We start from the raw sequence: 20,656 nt of genomic DNA on the forward strand, positions 1-20,656 counted from the left end.
TCACTCTTACCTCGGTGAAACAGGATAATACAGGGCTGGGTACAGAGGTTTACAAGGCCAGGCTGATACTATCTAATCTGTTCATGTGCCGCCGAAAGGGAAAGTATGTCAAGTATTAAGTGCATAGGTTGGTAGGATAGTGATGATTGGGGCAGGAACTGTAAAAACATGAACATGGCTCACTAGTTGACCAGTTGCCCATGCAGCTATTGAGGGGATGTTGAGAAAATTCCCTTAACAATCTTGTTAAACCCACTTTGATTGTAAAGGATGACTATTGCATTTTACCTCCCTGAGGCCTTAATATGCTGAAGCAGGCAAGCTGTGCAGTTTTACAGCTGGATATAGACTCCTAAAAATAAATTAATCATATATGATTTTTCATGCTGACAGACACTAAAGTTCTGATGAACAGTTTTGTGCATGATGTTCTGGCTTTTCCAACCTAATTTGGCCATAATTTTTTACTTCTTATCTGAATGTGTAAAATAATGTACAGAAATACAATCTGTTGTCCTTAAAGGCAGAATAGTTTCTGCTAGTCATACACTCAGGAAGAAGCATTATCCAGAGTATGAGGCTAAGACTGGAGGGAAGTTTGGTTAATGTTATATTTTCGTTGTGGCCTTAGATAGGTATTTAAGATCCGATTTTAAAATGCTTGAAGATATCTAGCAGAATTTTCAAAACCACTGTCATAACTTCTATGGAAAACCTATTTTTATCAATCCGTATGTTTAGGTACCTAATTACTTTTGAAAATTTACATTTATCTTTTCTTTGATGTACTTTCTTCTGCATCTTGCCCCTTTTGGGGGCAAAAGATTTATGTTCTGAGAAGTCTAGAAACGGATGAGAGGGAGGTGGAATACAATCTGTTGTCGTATTTGGACTGTGTCTCCTAAAGGTTCTTCAGCATCTATATTAGGCACTTATCATACACTACCCATTTTTTTTCAATTTTGCTGCTATAACCAGCTTAAAGGGAACTTCAGATGGCCAACAGCATAAAAGCCAACAGAAAGTCTCCCAAGAATTCTGAGATCTTTCAGCTGACATTCACATTAGACAACGCACATGGGGAAAAATTAATACTAATTTTGCACATAAAAGTATAGGTTCTGAGAATGCTATTAACATTAGATATGAGACCTTAAGTTTTTCACAGACAGTTCTGTGAAAATATTAGCTCAGGTCTTAGAGAAGGCATAATTTTTAAGTATGTAAAAAAAGATTTAGGAAATAAACCATTTTCCACATTTTAACCAAAGTTGTATGCCCCCATTATGCAAGTTAGTTTGGAATAGGGTAGTAGATCTCTGCTTTAAAAAACTTTAATGAATTAGGCAGCCTGTCTTCAGCACCAATTCCAATACTGTTATCTTTGTTATAGCTGAACCACTATTAGCAGCTGCAGGAATGGTTAAAGCTAGGGCAAAGCTAAAATGTCACTGACCAAAATTCATTCATTGGTTATTTTCCATGAACGAGTATAATCTCTCCTGTCAAGACTCCGTCAGCTGATGCACAGTTTCATGGTTTCAGTTGCCTGTGCTGGTTACTGGTTTCAAAGCCTAATTTTGCATGCCTTTGCAATAACCATCACCAGCTTCGGAAGCAGGCAAGCAACAGGGCAAGCCAGGCACAGCAAGGGCCGCACAAGCCACAGGGGCACCAACTGCCTCGGCCTTCTGGGGAGACCCTCTTTTGGCAAGGGGAAAATTGAGTTTTCCCCATATCAGCGGTGTTCAGCCCGGCTTTGGGAAGGACCTTTCCTTTTGGTCCCATCATTCACGTCAGTAGCAGTTAATAGCTCATGTTTGCTTGCACGGGATGTTGCTGAGAAGCCAGAGGCTCTTTATTTCCCAGGCTGGCAGTTTTTTGGATCAGCTCTGATCTGGCTTAGTGTTAGTTCACAGTACAGAGACTGTCCTGCCAAGAGTGATCAATGATCTCCTGTGGGTTATCAATTGTGGTCACTATTCCATCTTGATCATAGCAGATTTTTCATCATCTTGGGATCGTACAGACCACAAGGTCTGCTGTCGTAACAGATTTTCAATAATTCCACATACCTGGTGTTAGTACCCTGTTACTGGTGTTAGTACCCTGGAACTACATGTTCCAGCACTATCCCATGTTGTTAGCATATGAACATGTAGGCTGCCACACTGTAAATATCTTCACAATTTCTACTTCTGATGTCTGTTTGTTTTCATCTTAGGATTACGCATGCCTTGGAGAATCCTAAAACAGTAAAGAGAAGGGAGGAAGTATTTTCACTAATTCCAAGTCCAGGTTTTCTACTGCTGCAAGATAACACTAATAATTTGCTGTGTCTGCTATTTTATTGTCCATGCTAGAATTCTAGATGACTGTTGTAATACCGGCTTCTTTTAACAGGCAATGTCTTCTGTGTTACGTAGATCACTGCTATACCACAGCTTCACTACCAGAACTTTATTTCTGATTCTTTCAGCAAACCTGAAGTTTTTAGAGCTAATCCTACCTGTGATTTCTTGCCTGCATACTAGACACCCATATATATCAGGTCATAAATACTTTTGGCCAACTAATAGTATACTTTGTTTAACTTACTGTTGCAAACTTTTACTAGGCTGGAATCTCTCAAAGGCTAGGCATAGTTTCAGGTGACCTGCAGAGTCATTTCAATGTGACTTTTAAAAGGAAAGTGTTTGCACTATGAATTGTATCAAAGGCAAGAATGGAACAATTAAATGGTGTGGCCAAGTTATTTCAATTCCTTACCTTCTCTGTAGTTTTCATGCATTGTAGACAGGATTACAGTTAGAATAATGGCAGCAGCCTGCTATTGGAAAGCTGAAGAATATTCCTGTTTATGTGAGGTACAGGGCATTCTGTGAAGTTGATGGTTAATGCACTGGAACTGAAGCATAGCTATACATCTGGAGTATAGGTGCCTGTCTTCAATTAGGTGGTAGATAGGGTCCTAACTATTTTTGAGTCTATAGAGTTCAGTATTTCGGATGGCTGGCCAAATATTTTTATCATTTATTTCCCTTTAAATTGCTAACACTCCATTCAGAATTCCATATCCACTTATCCTCAGGAATGAATTAATACAGTTGCAGGAGGTTTATGCACAGGACTGGATCATGTTGTGTCCGAACAAAGGATCGCTGGTAGGAAAATGAGCTGTAGCTCTGTCTTATCTGTCAGGAACAAGTCAAGTACTATAAGAAGCTTTTTTTAAGGCAGCATGGGAATTGAATCCCTCCTCCTACTGTGTTGTTTGTGTAGATGATTAGTATATAGCTTTGATAACAGAACTTATTTGTGGAACAGAATTTATTACTGGATAGGAAAGCACCTCTGTGTCATCTGTATCAAAAACATTATTTAAGGTGGTGTTCTCAGGAGCATCTTTGTGAGTACTCCTTAATGACTGCAGTGTTACTTCCTTATCTGTATTACTGAATGGGATAATCATCTTTATAATATGACTATATATATTAAGCTTGTTCAAATGTTTTTGGATTCTACTTATGTTTTCTGATAATTTGTGGGGTTATTCCTCAAAACTTAATGTTGAAGGAACTATCAAGATAATAATGTTAGAAAAAACAGTTAGGAACTGTGCAGAGCCCTCAGCAGACCCAGTCTGAGTCAGGCAAGAGAGGACCTTCCACCATACCCGCTCTGCTGTGATGTGCCCTGTGGTGGGTGTGATGCACAGCACCAGACAAATGTTTAAGAGAGGGATTCTGCAACCTGTTGTAAATTCACATGTACTAGAAGACAAAACAGAGGTGGTTGTCTCATTGCACTAAAATTTCTTGGTATATCATGATAGAAGTAAAAAAAAATTTCCTGGGTCCTGTTTTACTTTTGGGTAAACTTAGCTCCAAGGCATAGTAAAAAAAAGTATCGTATATATATTTGATACCAATTGGAGCAATAGGATTGCTGGTTCCTGTGGGTTGTTTTTCCAGCAAATCAATCCTGGCTGTGCTGCAAAGTCAACTCACCTTAAGGTAAAGCTGAGAGGACTGGGACTTATGTCTGTGTAATGCTCTAGCTGAATTGCACTGAAAACCTGCTAAATATACTTTGCGTTTACTTGTAGTTTTACAGTTACATGGGTAGACAGAACTGTAGACATTGTGAGTGCAACCAGGGGAGATGACCTGCTCAGACATCTGAGTTATCATGAGAGCTGAGATTACTAAATAACGGGCTAAAATGCTGTTGTAGGAAGCTCTCACACGGTGCTCAGCAGTTTTGTATATAATAATCCTGCTTGGAGCTCTTATGACAAAAATATGTTGTGGTAAATGAGGGACATGAAAGGAAGAAAACAGATTTTTCAGCATACGTAGTACTGAACACTATGGACAGATGGACAGACACACTATTAAAAAATTACCAAAGTTGGGCTCTTAAATCCCTATTAGGCAGCGAACAAAGTGACTTTTTTCTGCCTGAAGTGCTGAATACCCAGCAATTTCCGTTAATTTCTCTTAAAGCTGTGCAAAGTCATCAGGGTCCCATTGGCCCCTTGCTCACCACAAGCTCAGGTCCCTCATCAGCAGTGTAAGTCAGCGTGAAACTGGCATACTTTAGTCAAGCCAGAATCAGGTAAAAACAATAACCCTTACTGTTTTATTCATCTGTAGTTGCTTGCATACATTTAGTTTTCATTTTCCTCCCTTAACATGCTGGACTGGTGCAACTAAGTCTCACTCAGAAATTTGCAAAAACACACCAGAGAAAAAGCAAGCAAGATGTGTAAATATGTTAGAAAAAACTGAGTAAGGAAAACTGAGAGAAGAATAAATCTTATTTCAATGAAATCAGAGTATGAAAAGATTTTTCACTAAGAATCTAAAGAAGAAGATGAGCTGAGATAGCCGGCTGAGTATGTGGGCAAGTTAGTGCTTATTGTGATAAATGTTGTTTATGTACACACCAGCATGAAGTAAACTGAGATTGCTTTTTCTTCACTTAAATCCTAGGAGTGAAGCATTTGAATAATTGCTGATCTTAAAGTATTGAGATAAATAGGGTTAATTTTTCCGTTAAAAAAAGGACAAACACCCCCTCACCCAACATTCCTGAAGCCGCTAATGAAGGAATAGAGATCCAGAATCTGTCTAAGGATTGAAATGAGCTCTTTGGCAGTAATTAAGAGTGAGCTATTTTGTCTTATCTTACATCAGCAGTAGATTTTATATAGTTGTGAATTAATGTGTAGATATTATAAATTATCTACACAAGTAATCATAAGATTATTAACAGTTTAACCAGATAGCTTAAAAGTAATGTTTTTCTTTTTTCTGTATACATTAGAAGTATGAGGAACCTAACTTATGATTTCATATAGTTTTTTCAGGTGGCAATCTGTAGTATTCTAATGAAACATTTTAAAACTGGCATTGAATTTCAGTTCTTAATAATAAAAGTTAGAAAATTCTTAATCTGATGTTAATGTAGTCTTAACCTAGGTCTTCTTGGAGAATCTCTCTGTCTTTTTTCATTATTGTTTCCTTTATATTTCTTTCCTAGATCTATAGTGAGAAAGTTAAGGAGGTCATTCTGACCAAATGGCTATAATATCTCATATTTGTATTTGGCAGTTCTTCCAAGTGGCTATTTGATCTTAGCTGTATACGACAGATGTATTTCCACTTAGAATAAACTGCAACTGGCTGCATGACTGTTCTACATAAATCTGAGTGCATTTAGACTTCTGATAAAAGTGTCCAATAAACTTTTGGCTCTATCATAAAAATGAGCTGGGGTGCCATTCTTTCCAACTGTCTTCTTTTGGGACGAACATTAGCAAAATTAGTGTTCCAGGGCTTATTATAACAACTGGAATTAATTTCTATAAGTTGCTGTAGATATCTATGCCTTTCTGTCCCTGATGTGATGTAATATTACTATTAGATAAAAGCAAGATATTTTATTTAAAGAACATGACAAGACTTTATTTCCAATCGTTATAAAGAATAGTCTAGTACTTGCTGGTGAACAGTATATGCTATTGCTTCCTGTGCAGTTTTTTTAATAGGTGTTTGCATTCACACTTCTTACCTGAAGGCAAAACAGTAGTTAAGGAAGAAAAAATACCAAAAATCAAATCAAACGTATCTTTCAATATTGAAAAACAAATGTTTCAAATGTCTTTGAAAATAATATATTTCAGAATAGCATTTAGGCAAATGTGTAGGCCATTACCACAGCTGCAAAATGATTGCAAACTTCCACAGGTATGAGGAAGATTTTTAATTATATTGCCTTTTACAGTAATAATTACGTGTGAAGAATATATACAGAGAGCTTTAGGCTGTTATTTGTACACAAGTATTTATCTTTGTACAAATACTTATTTGTGGAGTAATGCTATATTTTACGAGGTTAAATGTTATAGCTACAAAAAAGATCATATACTTGTCTGGTATTTGATGAACATTCTTAGATTTGAGTATACAATGTAGACTGTTGTCTACTTTTATGTCCAAAACTTAGATTAGTGGGTTAGTAAAAGTGAAGGTTTATCTATTTTTGGAACTCGTGGATTCAGTAGGAATAATAAGCCAAAGTCTAAATAAAGTTTTGCCCAATATTTGTTCATTCAGGTTTGGACAGTAGGACTGAAAAGCATGAACACTTTCAAGCATGCTCTGTTCCATAGAACTCCTTTCTTTTTTTTTTTTTGCCAGGTTTGGGCTCTAGCTTTGTAACTACCATCCTGATACATAATTTGAATATTTCAGAATAGGTGTTTGGAGTTTTGGATTAGTATGTAGAATGATGAAAGATTATCTGCAACATTGGAATACTGTTCAGCGGGAGGGTTATGACTATTACTTGATTCCTTGGTTTGGGTTCAGGTTGTTTTTGCTTTAGCCTGAGATGATATTGATTTGTAAGGACTTTTTTCCTTCTTGTAGTTGCACACACTGAATTATCTGAACAAATAATAGTGTTCCTGACAGTACTGTGCTACTGGGAACTCAGTTGCTAGTAAAGCATGCAATAAAGCTTCCTTCCAGCATGGTCTTGCAAAGTTCCGTAGAAGACAAAAATCTAGTCTTCAGTGTCTTTTGACACACAAACATTCACTAAACCAGTCTGTCCTGGAAAATACAGCTAAATCTTTTAAGTGCTGTATTTATTCTTTAAAAAGGCTTTTTACATGCTGCTAGTAGAAACCAGAGTCTATAATATAAGAGAATTAAAAAAAAACCAAAAACCAAAACAACAAAAAACAGCAAAGATGGACTGGAATTACATCTGAATATATAATGTAAATGAAGACATCTCCAACAGGACTTACTGTCCTACTGTTGCTTCCTTTCTTTTCTTTTCGGTCAGGCTGGTACATTGATTATCACATTACTCTGAGGTTTTTTGTTTTTTCTGTTTTCCAAAACCTTGTACAAGGAATTCATATACATATTGCTTTATTTAGATAGGTTAGGCCTGCTAGGAGCTTGTGCATTTCCTTTTGAAAAGCAGAATCTACATGTGGTCATTTTTAGAAGTTATAATTGTTAAAATAGTTTTGAACGTGAATCTCTAAAATGTTTGTGGATGATGCCCATATAGTATTAGGAAGGCTCATTAATCAGTTATTCTAATTACCTGAAGGTGGCTTAGCAAATTTCTAGCTAATGCATTTTGTAAATACTACCATGATTATACATTTCACTGAGTTGTTATAAAATGATTTGTTCCCCTGACATATCCTTGCAAGTGAGAAGTAGTAGCTCAGCTGATCTTATCAAGAGGGAAAGGTTAAATTAATGACTGATTCAGTCAGTCTTTCACCCTTCATTAACAGTGAATTAATTTCTTAAAGAAATGAAAGATCATCTTGAGTTGTTTAATGTGTAAATTTCATTTTAAACACGCATAGGTCCTCATCTGTTTACAGAATAACACATTAATGGTGAAGTTTTTAAAAAATGTATCCTTCACAAATGGCTAATCATGCTAAATTGCAAGACCTTCACTCTATCCTAGCTCTGTAGTAAAAGCTAAAAACATGCACAGGTTAGTAAACTTAGTTTTAACAAGGAGGCACTCTATTTGGGGTAAACGTTAGCTATTTTAGTAATGTAGAAATAGGATATGGTATTTTTAATGAGTTTATAGGACTAGCATTTCAGTGTTTCAGAAGGTGGCAGTGATAGGCCTAGAAATTATTACTATGGTTTTACTTGCAAAGTACTGGAGAATAAGAGTTCTCATCTGCTTCCATAATAAATGTGGAAACAGTGCTTTCCATACAGAAAATATTGTAACATCTAGTCAAATATTTGAATAAATGTTTGAATAAATGAATCTCAGACAGTGCTCTTACAAATAGGATAAGATCAAATAGTAGGGCAAGAGGTCTTGAAGGTATTTCTTATGTTTCTTTAAATGATACTGGTGACTCACTAGGTCATCCTTCTTTTGAATCAGTTTTGAACCAATGTTTCATAAAGTACTAGTGGGAAGTTAGTGTGGGAAGTGCTCTTTCAGATGAGACCATATGTGGCCATGAAAGTTTCCCCCGTTCTCTCTTCAAGAGTAAGATTCGGAGGTTTGGATTTTTGTTTTGCCTTAGTTCATTTCATTCCACCTACTGCATCTAAAAATGACTCCTGTAATTTTAATTATGGTAGCCATTCCTTTATTTAAAAAAATGAACAAAACCAAAGTCTTGATTAGTTTTTTGTCATGTGAGGTCCATTGAATTGTATCCTTAATACGTTTGCAGTACTGTAAAATGAAACTGGAATCCATAATTCAGTCTACAAAATTATTTTATTTCTTTAAGAATAGCAAGAGGTGCTGTCTTTTATTATTCTTATTAAATACATGTAGGCCATGTGATAGCCTTTGTTATATTTTAAATTATGACAGGCTATGTAAAGGTATCTTTGTTTTGTTTTTTTTCCAGTAGGGTTTGTTGCTTTGATTGGATGGGAATTTTTTGATAGAAAGATGTTTCTGTCTGTATAATTTATAATTTAGAGTGTGAAAGACAACACAAAGAACATGCTGATTATTCAATATTTTATTTTTTTTCATTGGATCAAATATGCATATATCATTCCCCTAAGGCATCTGAATAGATAAAAACGCTGTGTGTAATGGCGCACTTACCTGGTAAAAATTCAGCTACTCTGCATAGCAGTGTGTTCTGTTCAACACCATCTGGCAGCTGCAAGGAGGAAAAAAAATAGCTGGCTATATCTGCAGGTAACTTTCCTGTTACTTCACTAACACCATCCAGTATGTCATGGCTGAAATATTTTTCATGATGGATTTATTGACAACTCGCAGAATGCATGCAATTTCTTTCAGAATGTTACTGTTGAAATAATTCTGAGATCCTTGATTTGATAGCAGAATCATGAAAGTGAGCAAATATGTCAGCCTTCTTAGTGAAGTCATTCATATTATTGTTGTGATTAAAGAAAAGGTGCTAAAAAGATGAGGCCTTTGGTATCATTTGTACAGTCTAATTATAGACACTGAAAAAGCAAGCAGCAAGCTTTTGGAAAAAGACTTGGAAGGAGCAATGAAACATTCAGAAAATCTGAAAATTTTGAGGTATATTTTAGGATCAGATGTTGTTGGTTTTATGCTGCTCCATCTGCTTCCATATTAGAGAAGCTGAAATGAGACAGGGAGGAAAAAAAAAATTTTTTAAATGTTTATTGATATTTTCAGTTGATGTGTTCAAGTATGTTTGTATGCTAACTAATTTCTATGAACATTTGTGTACTCCAGTTATACCAATTCATGAGTTTACAGGCAAACATTTTGAATGGAAACTCATGAATATATGAAACTTTGAAAAAGAATTAAAAAAACAAAAAAACCAACATAGATTATTTTCTATATAAAGGTGAGGAAACTTATCAAATTTTTTTTCTTTGCTTCAGGTTCAATGCACAGACCTGTTCGCTTAGTCCAGTAGTTGAGGAGCTGGGACTTGGAGGAAATTGAAAGTCTCATGACAGGGGGTGAAGGGGACATGCGAAAATGTTGGGAGTATAGTGGGAGGGAGAAAGGAAACTCTATCTCACAGAAAATTAGATTACTTATACATGAATTATAGCAGAAGTTGACCTAAAACACTTTCCTTGTGGGTCACAGTCTGATTTTCAGGCTCGATTCTCCAACTTTGTGCGTAGAACGGCTAGGTTGTCCACACCTGTATGTGGTACCACAAGCACAAGCTTCTATGCAAACAAGAAAGGTGGCTGGGAATAAACGCATATACTGTGATTATTCAAAACTTTGAAGAAGATTAGCCCTCTGTTAATATGTCCGTGTGTCAGCATAAAAGGTACCTTTCAGTAGCAGAGAGAGCTAAGTTGACAAATGTCAATGTAAACTAGCTTTGGACCTTCCTGCTTAAATTCATTATAAAATCACGGTTTCAATCAATCTATTTCACTTTAATTCAGAACCTGGTGTGTCAACACATATTGCTCTAAGGTATAATGCCCTCTCTGTGGCTGCTAAGGGGACTGAGCCATAAAGTAATTTAATCATAGCACCGTACACCTCTTGATGCATACAGAATCCTATGGGATTACACCAGACAACAGTGTTATGGACAAAAATGTAACTTTTTTTGGTGATGACTGCAAACTTCCAGAGTAAGAGAATTTGGATCGCTGTCTGAAATCCTATCTAGATATGTTCTTTTATTTGTTGTTTTATCTATAAAAAAGAAAGTAATTCTGTGATAACTTGGTTCTTTTAAGAATGTCTTCATCACTGTGATTTAAATCGATTCCACTATCAGATCACTGAAATGTTTGTGTATTTCCCTAGCTACTGTTACGTATTAAAAGTCCAGTGATACTGAATCTAAATTGTGAAGTTTCTCACAGATGTAACATGTTGTTCAGCAACGAGTAAAGAAGGAAGAAAATAGAAGCAGCATGTCAGGACATTGTACAGCTTTGAATTGTATATCCTTCTTTGCCTAATGTGGGTTTTTTATGCAACCTTAATTGGAATGAAATGTTTATAACAAATATTTAATCAGGATTCAATGATTAAATAGGCAAATTTAATTTTGGTGTCGTTATTTTTTCCTAGGTAATCAATGCAGATGTGATTTAATGACAAAGTCTAATTGAGTACTTTCATTTTGTGAAAAGAAAATTAAAAAGAGAAAATTCACTTTTTAAATTAGAAGTAATGATGGAGGCACAGGAAAATTCCTGGGGATTAATGACTATCTGAGAAAGCTGAAGGCTCAAGGCTTAGCCGTGGGCTGTTAACCTCAGGTGGTATTAATTCTTCAAGTAATGCTCCATGCCCTGATCATTATTACAACTGAACAGTGATGGAGTAGCAAGTTTCAGCAATTAAACTATCAGCAATATTTTCAAATGCATATATTTCTCTCCCACTTGGATATCCTGACACAAAGCAAAGAATGAATCAAACCATTGATAGTATCCAGTCAAACCCTTGGTGTTTTTCTTAATTTGTATGATCTATCATTGAGGACATGCCACATTATGGCACTGCATTTGTTGAGCCACACATTGTTGTCCCAGTAGCTGTGCCCCACACATGTTAAATATATGGCTGGATGTATATGCCTCTAGGGAGCCTTGAAACTTACACAGATTCTTGTTCTCTCTCTCAATAATGATGCAGATGTCACTGGCTTGACTGGCATTAAAATTACAGTGTAGTAGTGTCCTCTTGTCTTCACCATTCTACATGCTAATTTCCCCACCTTTCTGCAATTAAATGTGTAGCTAAACCTTATTTTGCTAGGTTCTTTGAGGCTGTTGTATGGCCTCATTAGTCAAAGGAGAAGCAAGACAGAATCCCCTACAATCTAAAGCTAGAACTTGTTAAAAACAGTGTAAGAGCTTGTATCACCATATCGCTGGTTTGGTATAGCTTTTTTGATACGGCTTCATGCAGCAAATTCTGATGATCTGCAGCGAGAGCTTTACTCAGTTCTGTGAAGAGTCAAAAGATCTCATGCTGTTGCTTTCGGTTTGAGATCTACATGATTATCTGATACCACCACGTTAGGCTAAATTTTCCTGTACCTAAGCATTACATTTATACGTACTATATACTTGGTTCACATACAGTCTACGAATATCCCCAAGTCTTGGCAAAACATGCAGTCTTCTCTAAAGTCAGTCAGTAAGTGGTTCAGAAACAACTGTTGAAATGCTTCAAAAGTCTACTGCTGAAACATTTCAGCCTATGAGTCAAGGGCAGATTAACAGACAAAAGGAGCTAATCAAAAAATCAGCAGTTTATGCCTGACTGGAGCAAACAGACTAATGAAGCATATAGAGTTAGATACGTCTCAATAAGATGTTAATAACACATTTGCAGAGGTGAGCGAGCCAGTCACGGCGAGCCACTTTCTAGAGCGACTTCAGGTGAGAAAAGGACCAAGGATTGCTGGAAGCATATCCTAATTAGCAAAATCATTATCACAGTGTCATTGTGGGCATAGATAGCACATATAGCATAGGTAGCACACCAAAGCATCTTGGTGTCATCTGCTGGTTTAAAGTGCGGCATGTATGAGAATGTATGGCCCGCAGAATAGACATATGAAGGTTAAGATGTGTTATGTTTCTCATTTTACATAACTTTGAGTTTTAACTTATTAGTTTCATTTACATTAATGCAAATGTGAGTATAATAGAATAAATCGTTTTCAAATTAATGTAAAACAATAAAAACTCTAGGGCAGCTTTGATTATTTAAGTTGATTATAATATTTAAATGTTGACAGGATAATGCATTCACCAATTATTCCACTGAATAATAAATCTTTTGTTGCAGTTCTCTGCTTGTCAAAATAACGCTCTCTATTTTAAAATAGTTGCTACTGAAACATGCATTTGTGGTTGTGATCTCCCATAGCTGCTGCAAGGAGGAATAAATTGTATGCTTGCACATTTTGCCAGTCCATCAGCATGTTGGTAAACCACTTCATATACAACATAAATATTAATGGCAGCAAAGTTAGAGTTATGGCTGCTGCTATCCCCCCTGCCTACATGGTCCATCTTTGTTCCATGTCAGTCATAATATTTGGTAGTTAGAAATTTTTTTAAAAATTTCTTCCTGAACTAGTGTTTAATAGAATTCTTCTCCTTATGATATTCCAGCATAGTCATTAGTGGGAAAATAACAGCTGCACTTTAGTGATGACTATAGAGATCGCAGCATATTGGGCTTGGCGGGAAGGGGAAGAACTCCATGTGTGTGAATCTGTGGCAATAAAAGTGTGGTTTAAAATGAAAAATAAGCCTAAACCTATTTCTGATCCATCTATTTTCACAGATTTTTATCTTATACCCCTATTTGATCTTGTTCATATGCGCAGCATAGCATAGTATGGGCAGCAGGTCTGAGTGTAATTTCTTCAATCTCTCTGCGATAGATGACAAGATATTCAATACCTCATTTCTGTGTTGGAGTTCAAGAAAAGTACTGCTACTTATCTAGCTGTTGCCTAAAAACATAGGCAACTTCTAAGTAGTCCCTTGGATGGTGTGTGAGAAGAAGAATGGCTTGCAGATCACTTGTGATTTTGAAAGATTAGAGCATTAGTTTGCACCCATGATGGACTCTACATATCTCTGATAGTTTCTGGCTAAATGTTTGAAAATTATTGTAAAATACCAAAATATATCAGATGTGTCTATAACATGAAAACAATAAACATTTTAAAATTTAATTCCTTACTGTTGAACCCTGAATGTTTGAATTTCACAAGGGGTCTTCTTTTTACTGTTTGCAAGTGAAATCTTATTTACCAAAATGTATTTCAATCACCAAAAGCTTTGATTTGTATATTTTCAAATTTTTGCTAGATTGATCTCTCTGGGGTAATATTTTCTTTTTCTCCACAGACAATATATTTGATAGTCTAGCCAAGCACAGCATCTGATACTCTACCAGTTGTGTGGGGGGAATGAGGGTGGTAACAAGAGATTTGAGGTTTCCAGCTCTTTCAAAGTCCCGAGTTTCAAGAAGTACTGAAGGCTATCCTCCAGAAATGAAGCCATATAAGGGTGATTAAATAAGCCTCCACTGCCTTCCTCCTCTTTCATGCTGTGAAATTTTGAAAAATCATCTTGGTCATCTGAGCCCATGCCAAGTCACACAGTGATTAAGACTGGTTGGGATGCTGCAATCAGTCCTTAGACTTCCAATAAAATACATCAATAAAATATATTTTGTTAGCAGTTAGGGCATCTTAGCCAGTTATTCTGCTTATATACTTAATGCTCTGCTGTTCTTTCCAAGTGTTCAGTAGGTTTTAATAGTGGTTTAGATTTGTGTATTGGTGCTTCTGATAAGATCTATTTTTATGTTTGTGATCACAGTTAAAATTATTCTGTCTCTGTAGATGGCCTGTGTCACTCAGGCTCAGACTTCTATAAAAAAGTCAAGCTTGATGACTGTGGAATATTTTCTCTGATTAAATTAAACCTTTGTAACAAAAAAAGGGGTTTTTTCTGTTTAAACCCATGACTTCAGCATACTTTGAATTTTTTTTTTTTTAATTTCTTTCCCAACTATAGGGAAACTCCATATTCTGTGTATAATCAATCATATATTTCATATTTTGTATTATAACTTAAAAGTAATTAAATTCATTTAAAATAAGTATTCAGTTTTATAACTTCATAAAATATATTAAGTAAAACAAATATAATTCATTTTTACAATTATAAAAAGAAAGGGAGAAAAAACTGCTATCTGTGTTCATCAGTCTGTCAGTATTACTAAGAAGGGGTGCTTAATTTCTAAAAACGTCCATAAGACTTCTGGTGCTATAAATGATCTTTATTACACAAATTAACCAAAATCCACTAGGGAGCACATTCAGGTTAATACTTGGAGGAAAGACCCTAATGTGTCTCTGTATGGCAGGGATATGCATTATTTTCTTTCCTGAAGAGTGCGTAATAAAATGTTTCATAAGGCTGGCTTTACTTTTATATCCACAAGTTTGCCACTTTTCACGGCTCATTCAAGAAAAAAAAATCCTTTATTGGTTTGATTCTTGTCTATTATCTTGATTCAAAGTCTGCCAACATCAAGAGAAAGTCTGTTATTAGTTTAAATGAGTTGGGCTGGCCTGCATCACTGCAGGTATTCAGCAGCTTCTGTGGATTTATGTGTCAGACTTCATTCCCAAACAGAAAAATATGACTGATAGTGGTTTACTGAGTGCTGGTGAGGGCAGGTATACAAAATACAGTAGAACCAAGGAGCTTTCAAACATACGTTATGTCAGCATTGCAGCTACGGTATCCAGCTGGATGCCACTGCAGCTATACAGATGCGGTTTTGATCTTGTTAGCTTGGGGTAACAGTAAGGGTGACAGAGACATTGGCTGAAGGATCTGGTGCCAGGGTCCAGTTTGTGCGGCTGTGACTACTGTTGGCAGCTAGGTAAAAAGTAGCTTCATTTTGTCATCAGAAACTTTTCAACAGTGAGAACTGGGAAAACAGTAATTCCAGATCAGTTTACCGAAAGCTTATCAAAGCAAGCAATAAATCCTAGAAAGATTTGACGAAATAATTTCCTACAAATGTGGGAAGTAACTTAAATAAGGGACTAGGAGTAACACTGTGTGGCCTCTCCAACCTAACACACTGACAAGTCACTTGTATTTTCTATATATTAGTCTGTTTCTAGAATAATTGGTATTGACGGTCTTCATTAAATTCATTAACTAAGTTGAGCAGAGGTCACTTTATAACTGATGGAAATTCTCTAGTTTTTATTTCTTTTATCATTCTATTACAGAATAAAGATCAGATGTGGAAAGGAGAAGGCAAAGGAATTCAATGCTCCAAGTTCCTCACAGTTTTTCCAGATGCAGCTGACAGAAATGTATTGACTTGAAGTTGTTTTGACTCAACAAAAAAAGTGAGTTGCATAGCCAATGAATATACTTGTGTCCAAGAATCATCAGTTAAGACTCATGAATGACAATCCATAAGATTGGAATCTGACTTTAAGCTATTGTTCATGATATTAAGACTGAAGAGATGTGTTTTCCCTCTCAGAAAATGGACCCAAACAGGAATGATTACAAAGTAGTGTGGGAGACATCATCTGAGTTCAGTTTATACTATTCTGTGGATAGGTGGAGTCTAAGGCTATAACTTCATGACTCCTTATCTCTTATGGGGTTTCAAGTAACAACATGTGAGCTTGACTTTCTCTGTTTTACGCACTGGGAATGTAAGAAGTGACAATAAGTTTAGTGTTTATAAACACAGAAAGTAGTTCCCAACAATAGCTTTTCCTTCCCTGAGGCAGCTCTGCCGCCTCTGTTTCCTTCTTTATCCTACACAAGGATACTTCTGTGCCCCATGCAAAAGAATTCCTTTATATTTGAGAGTTAAAAGTAATACTGAATTCTGTGTAATCATATAAGGTAAACTTTAAAGCTTTTGTCCATAGTATTTTGTTACCATTGTGTGTTTAGTCATTGCAGAGCCTATAAATGAACAAAAATCTTCATCAGAAAATCAAATTGACCTATAGGATATTTTTACATTATTAATTTTCAGGCACTTAAAAGATTAAATCATAGAGTGGGTTACGTTGGGGAGAGCTCACTGGAATTTGTATATAGTGAAATTTTGGAGTGTGACCATTCATATTAACTAACGCCCTTTCTGTAAAAGACTATCTCAACTTATAGTGAAAGATACAGAACACATTCCTCCTTCTCCTACTTCATCTGTCATCTTTATCTTCATTAAAATATGGATTAAGATTCTTATCCTCCTTCTCTATCTCCATTAAACCACTGTCACTTAAGACAAATTTTGTCCCCCTGGTTGGTTTTTACAGTGTTATTGTGCTTTTCTGGTGTAGAGGAGTATGTTGAAATTTTCAGCTTTGAACTTTTCATCCAGATAGTTGTTTGGAAAATCCTGTGATACTTTCATGCAGACAAACCAAGATTTTTCTCTTTTTTACTTCTTCTACCTCTAGAGTATAACAGTGATCTTTTCCTCTGACCGATGATCTCTTCCCAAGAAATTACAAATGTATAAAATATTATGCCATTCATTCAGTTAGCTTTTTTCTGTGTGGTTTCTTATCAAACAAGGCATTTCTTCTCATGCTATATGTGGAATATACTTCATATTGTGTGTTTCAGCTACCAGTTTAAACGTGCCTCTTGACTGGTAAAACATGAACGGCAGTCTCACTGGTCCATCTATTTAAAGTATTTTTGAAGCGCTGTAGCACAAGCCATAATATTTATGAAATTTTGCATTTGTTTGGATAGTGACAACATTTTTAACTTTAACTTTTATTTTGTTTCTGGCTTTATTGCCCTAAAGATGAAATACTTCAGAAAGGAAAACATACTGGAGCTTAATTCTGCAGACAAATGCAAAACTTTACATTGCATAAGTAATTGTTTGGGTTTTTTTCCTTTATGTTTTCCTGCAAAAAATAACATATGCCCTGAAAAGCTTGGAAGCAATTTTCCTACCTTTGGAAGGATAAAGCCTAAGTCTGCCTAGTTGAATCATCAGAGTTGAGAGTAAACCCCCAAAAACTAATATTGCTCCAGCAGCATGCAGCACACAGCAGTATGTAACTAATGTAAGAGAGCTTGGAGTTGGGCTTACTGGTAGCGATCATTCTCTTCAAATTAGTTTATAGGCTGTGCCAGATAAGATTATTGAAAATCAAACGAGCCTACAGCATAATGAATATTTTACTGAGCCAAATATTCATAATGTAAAAACAAGTTATTCTAGCTCTCACATCATGCATCCAAAATAAGTATCATGCAACCAAACCTGTCTTTGAATAAATCCAGCAGAATATGATTAAAAGTACAGTAGTCAGTAGGTTATTTAGCTCTCATTAATTTTCCTTTTTCTATCATCATATTCTTCCTAATATGCCTTCAGGTTCTTCTTAGCAAAATGTATTTTTAATTTCTAAGCATGCTTTCTTCAGCTTGCATCATGCATTATAGTTTATGCATATATGAATGCAGAAATTAATGTAACCTGTTTGTACGTTTATCAGATTATATCTACCCCATTAGTCTCCATAATAGCTAAGTAGTGGTTCCTTATGTATCTGCTGTGCTGACCTCATCTATCAATGGGCCCACAGTGGAAAAGATTCTTCTGTTCCCAATAGTATAAATTATTATTCTTTAGCCAAGGTTATGCCTTTGAGCTGATATAATGGTATTATTCACAAGAGTGAAGTTATTTGTGTTCAGACATATTTTTAGTGTATAACATCCCAGTCCTACACCAGGTCTAACAAGATGGGAACACAGAATCCCTAGGGTCCAACAGCAGGATGAGTGTGTAACTATAATCAAAATTGGCAGTTCTGAACATTCATGATTAGAAAATTAGTGGCTAATTCATTCAAGCTTCATTCATGTTTTGTACCTAGCAGATACATCAAAGGCAAGTTAGAAAGTTAGTTCTGAAACAAAAAATATTTTCAGGACTTTTAAATTCAGCATGCTAAAATAAAAATGATTTGACTTTAAATCAGATATCTTAAAATCAATCCAAAGTGAGCTAAATGTGTTCCGGGAATTGCAAAAATGTATATGTAAAGATGTGGAATTGCCATGTGCGTTTTCTTCCAATTTGGTTTAAGTCCATTCAAATGAACACTCAGCACGAAACATCATTACAGAGAGTAACGTGGTCACTTTCTGTCATTAATGTGCATCTTTTTCCTTTGTAGTTTGCTAGTTCTTAGGATAATGGAATGTTTTTTCCTGCAGTTTAAACAGATATTGAATAATTTTTAGATATATTTTAGCTGCTTGTATGCCAAATTAGAGGTATGATTGTGAAATGAATGCTGTAAGCTCTGTGATTCTGTTCTGTCTTAGGAACTATGAGGTAAAATATACTCAGTGGACAAATAACAGTTTTGCTGTGCTATGAATAGCTAACTATTTTTGCAATTATAATACCACATTATTTTTTTCAGTTTAATGTTATCATTTAGCTGTATGCTGTGTTTTAATTGTCTTTTAATTCTCTGTGCATTAGTCCTAAAGACTAGATTATTGGTATACCGAATATTTTGTTAAGTTATTGTAATATATGAGATTTGTTTAATTGGGATAAAGTCTGGGATTTTTTTGTCTTTTTTTTTTTTTCTTAAGCTTAAATTAAAATCTCCCTATAAATTCAAATCTCTACTCTTACATAATGGCTACTAGACATATCACACCACTCTTTGGAGGTAACCGTGGCATCCATGTATTAAAAAAGTGTCAACTGATTATTCTTTTTCTTCTTCATCCCACTTTAATTCCTTATACATTGGATTATAAATAGAACATAGACGGTCCTATATCCTCTGTATGTATCCTCTTACTGTCCTGGAGACCTGCGGCACCTGCAGGCAGTAATACATGCAAGTAAATTTCAGAGGAGCTGCTTTATGAAGGAGTTGGAATGAGAGGTCCTATTTGGTGTTTTACAAATAACTTGGGATTCTTTGTGTTTGGGGCATCTTTTTCCAGAGAGGAAAATGACTGCTCTAAAGCAAATCACAGCAAGCACCATCACATGACAGTGATGGTGACAAACACCCTCCCCAGGCAGTGGCCTCTATTTAGTGTCAGACACATTCCAGCCCACATCCCACTCCTACTGTGCTTCTTTAGGCAATGTTCAAAGCCAAATTTAGCTGATTAATGCCAACATAACTGACTAAAGTTTCTCATAGTTCAAATCCTGTCAGTAGTATGGATGTCATGCGTCATCTTAGGTATGAGTAGCTGTGAATTAAAAGGTAAGAGCTGTGCCTGCTCTCCAACACTAACTGCTTAGCCAGCAGAAACAATTCCATACTGAAATAAGAAAACTGTTTTTATCATATAAAATATTTTTATGTCATATAACATTTTGTGATTTGGAATTCACAATGTTATTTTTTCACTTAGAGGAAAAATAATACTTACAATAAACATTTTCAGCCAATATAGGAAGACAATGAGAGCAAATCTTGAGATCATGTGATTTCTGTTGAGAGGAGAATTGAGGATTTATTTTAGAATTTCTCACAAGGTCTTACTTTTATTGCTATCATGCCTGGTTCTTCTTCTCCACTGACACATCTGGCACCTCTGACTTTTTCTGGCATCAACAACTGACTCTGTCAGTGTACATAAGAAGCCTGTAACTGTCTCGTGCCACCTATAAATTATAAATCCTGAGCAAGCTCCTCAGTCAAACTGTCTCTATATGAAGAAATTCCTAGAAAATTAATTTTAGGGAATGTCTAGTATAACTCAACTCCTGCCATAGAATCAACTGAAATAAAACATGCTGGTACCTAGCTTAACTCCTACGTTTGAATAATTAGTGATGGTTTTTAATAGCTCTTTTTTATACTTTATGGTTGATTGTGCACTATGATAGTGACTTCTTGTGTCTTGTTTACTTTTTGCTATTTGAAGGGCATCATTCAATGTAGTATCCTTGTGACTTCATTAAAATATTATTTAAATTGAAATTTTCGACAGCAAAGTCAGCATTTTTATAAAACAGTCCATATGTTTATTACTGTTTGCAAAGATCAAAAACTTGAGAAAAGAATATTGCAAATATAAAA

General features: G+C 35.6%; 1 long non-coding RNA gene across 1 annotated transcript in view; it reads left to right on the forward strand.

The window, feature by feature from the left end:
- LOC127017913 (uncharacterized) overlaps positions 1–20,656 on the forward strand; it is a 165,055-nt gene that overhangs the window by 85,091 nt on the left and 59,308 nt on the right. Inside the window, exon 2 of the long non-coding RNA XR_007766655.1 lies at positions 15,821–15,943. This is a non-coding gene — a long non-coding RNA (uncharacterized LOC127017913). The remainder of the gene's footprint in view (positions 1–15,820; positions 15,944–20,656) is intronic.

This window comes from Gymnogyps californianus, chromosome 6, assembly GCF_018139145.2.
Source record: "Gymnogyps californianus isolate 813 chromosome 6, ASM1813914v2, whole genome shotgun sequence".
NCBI lineage: Eukaryota > Metazoa > Chordata > Aves > Accipitriformes > Cathartidae > Gymnogyps > Gymnogyps californianus.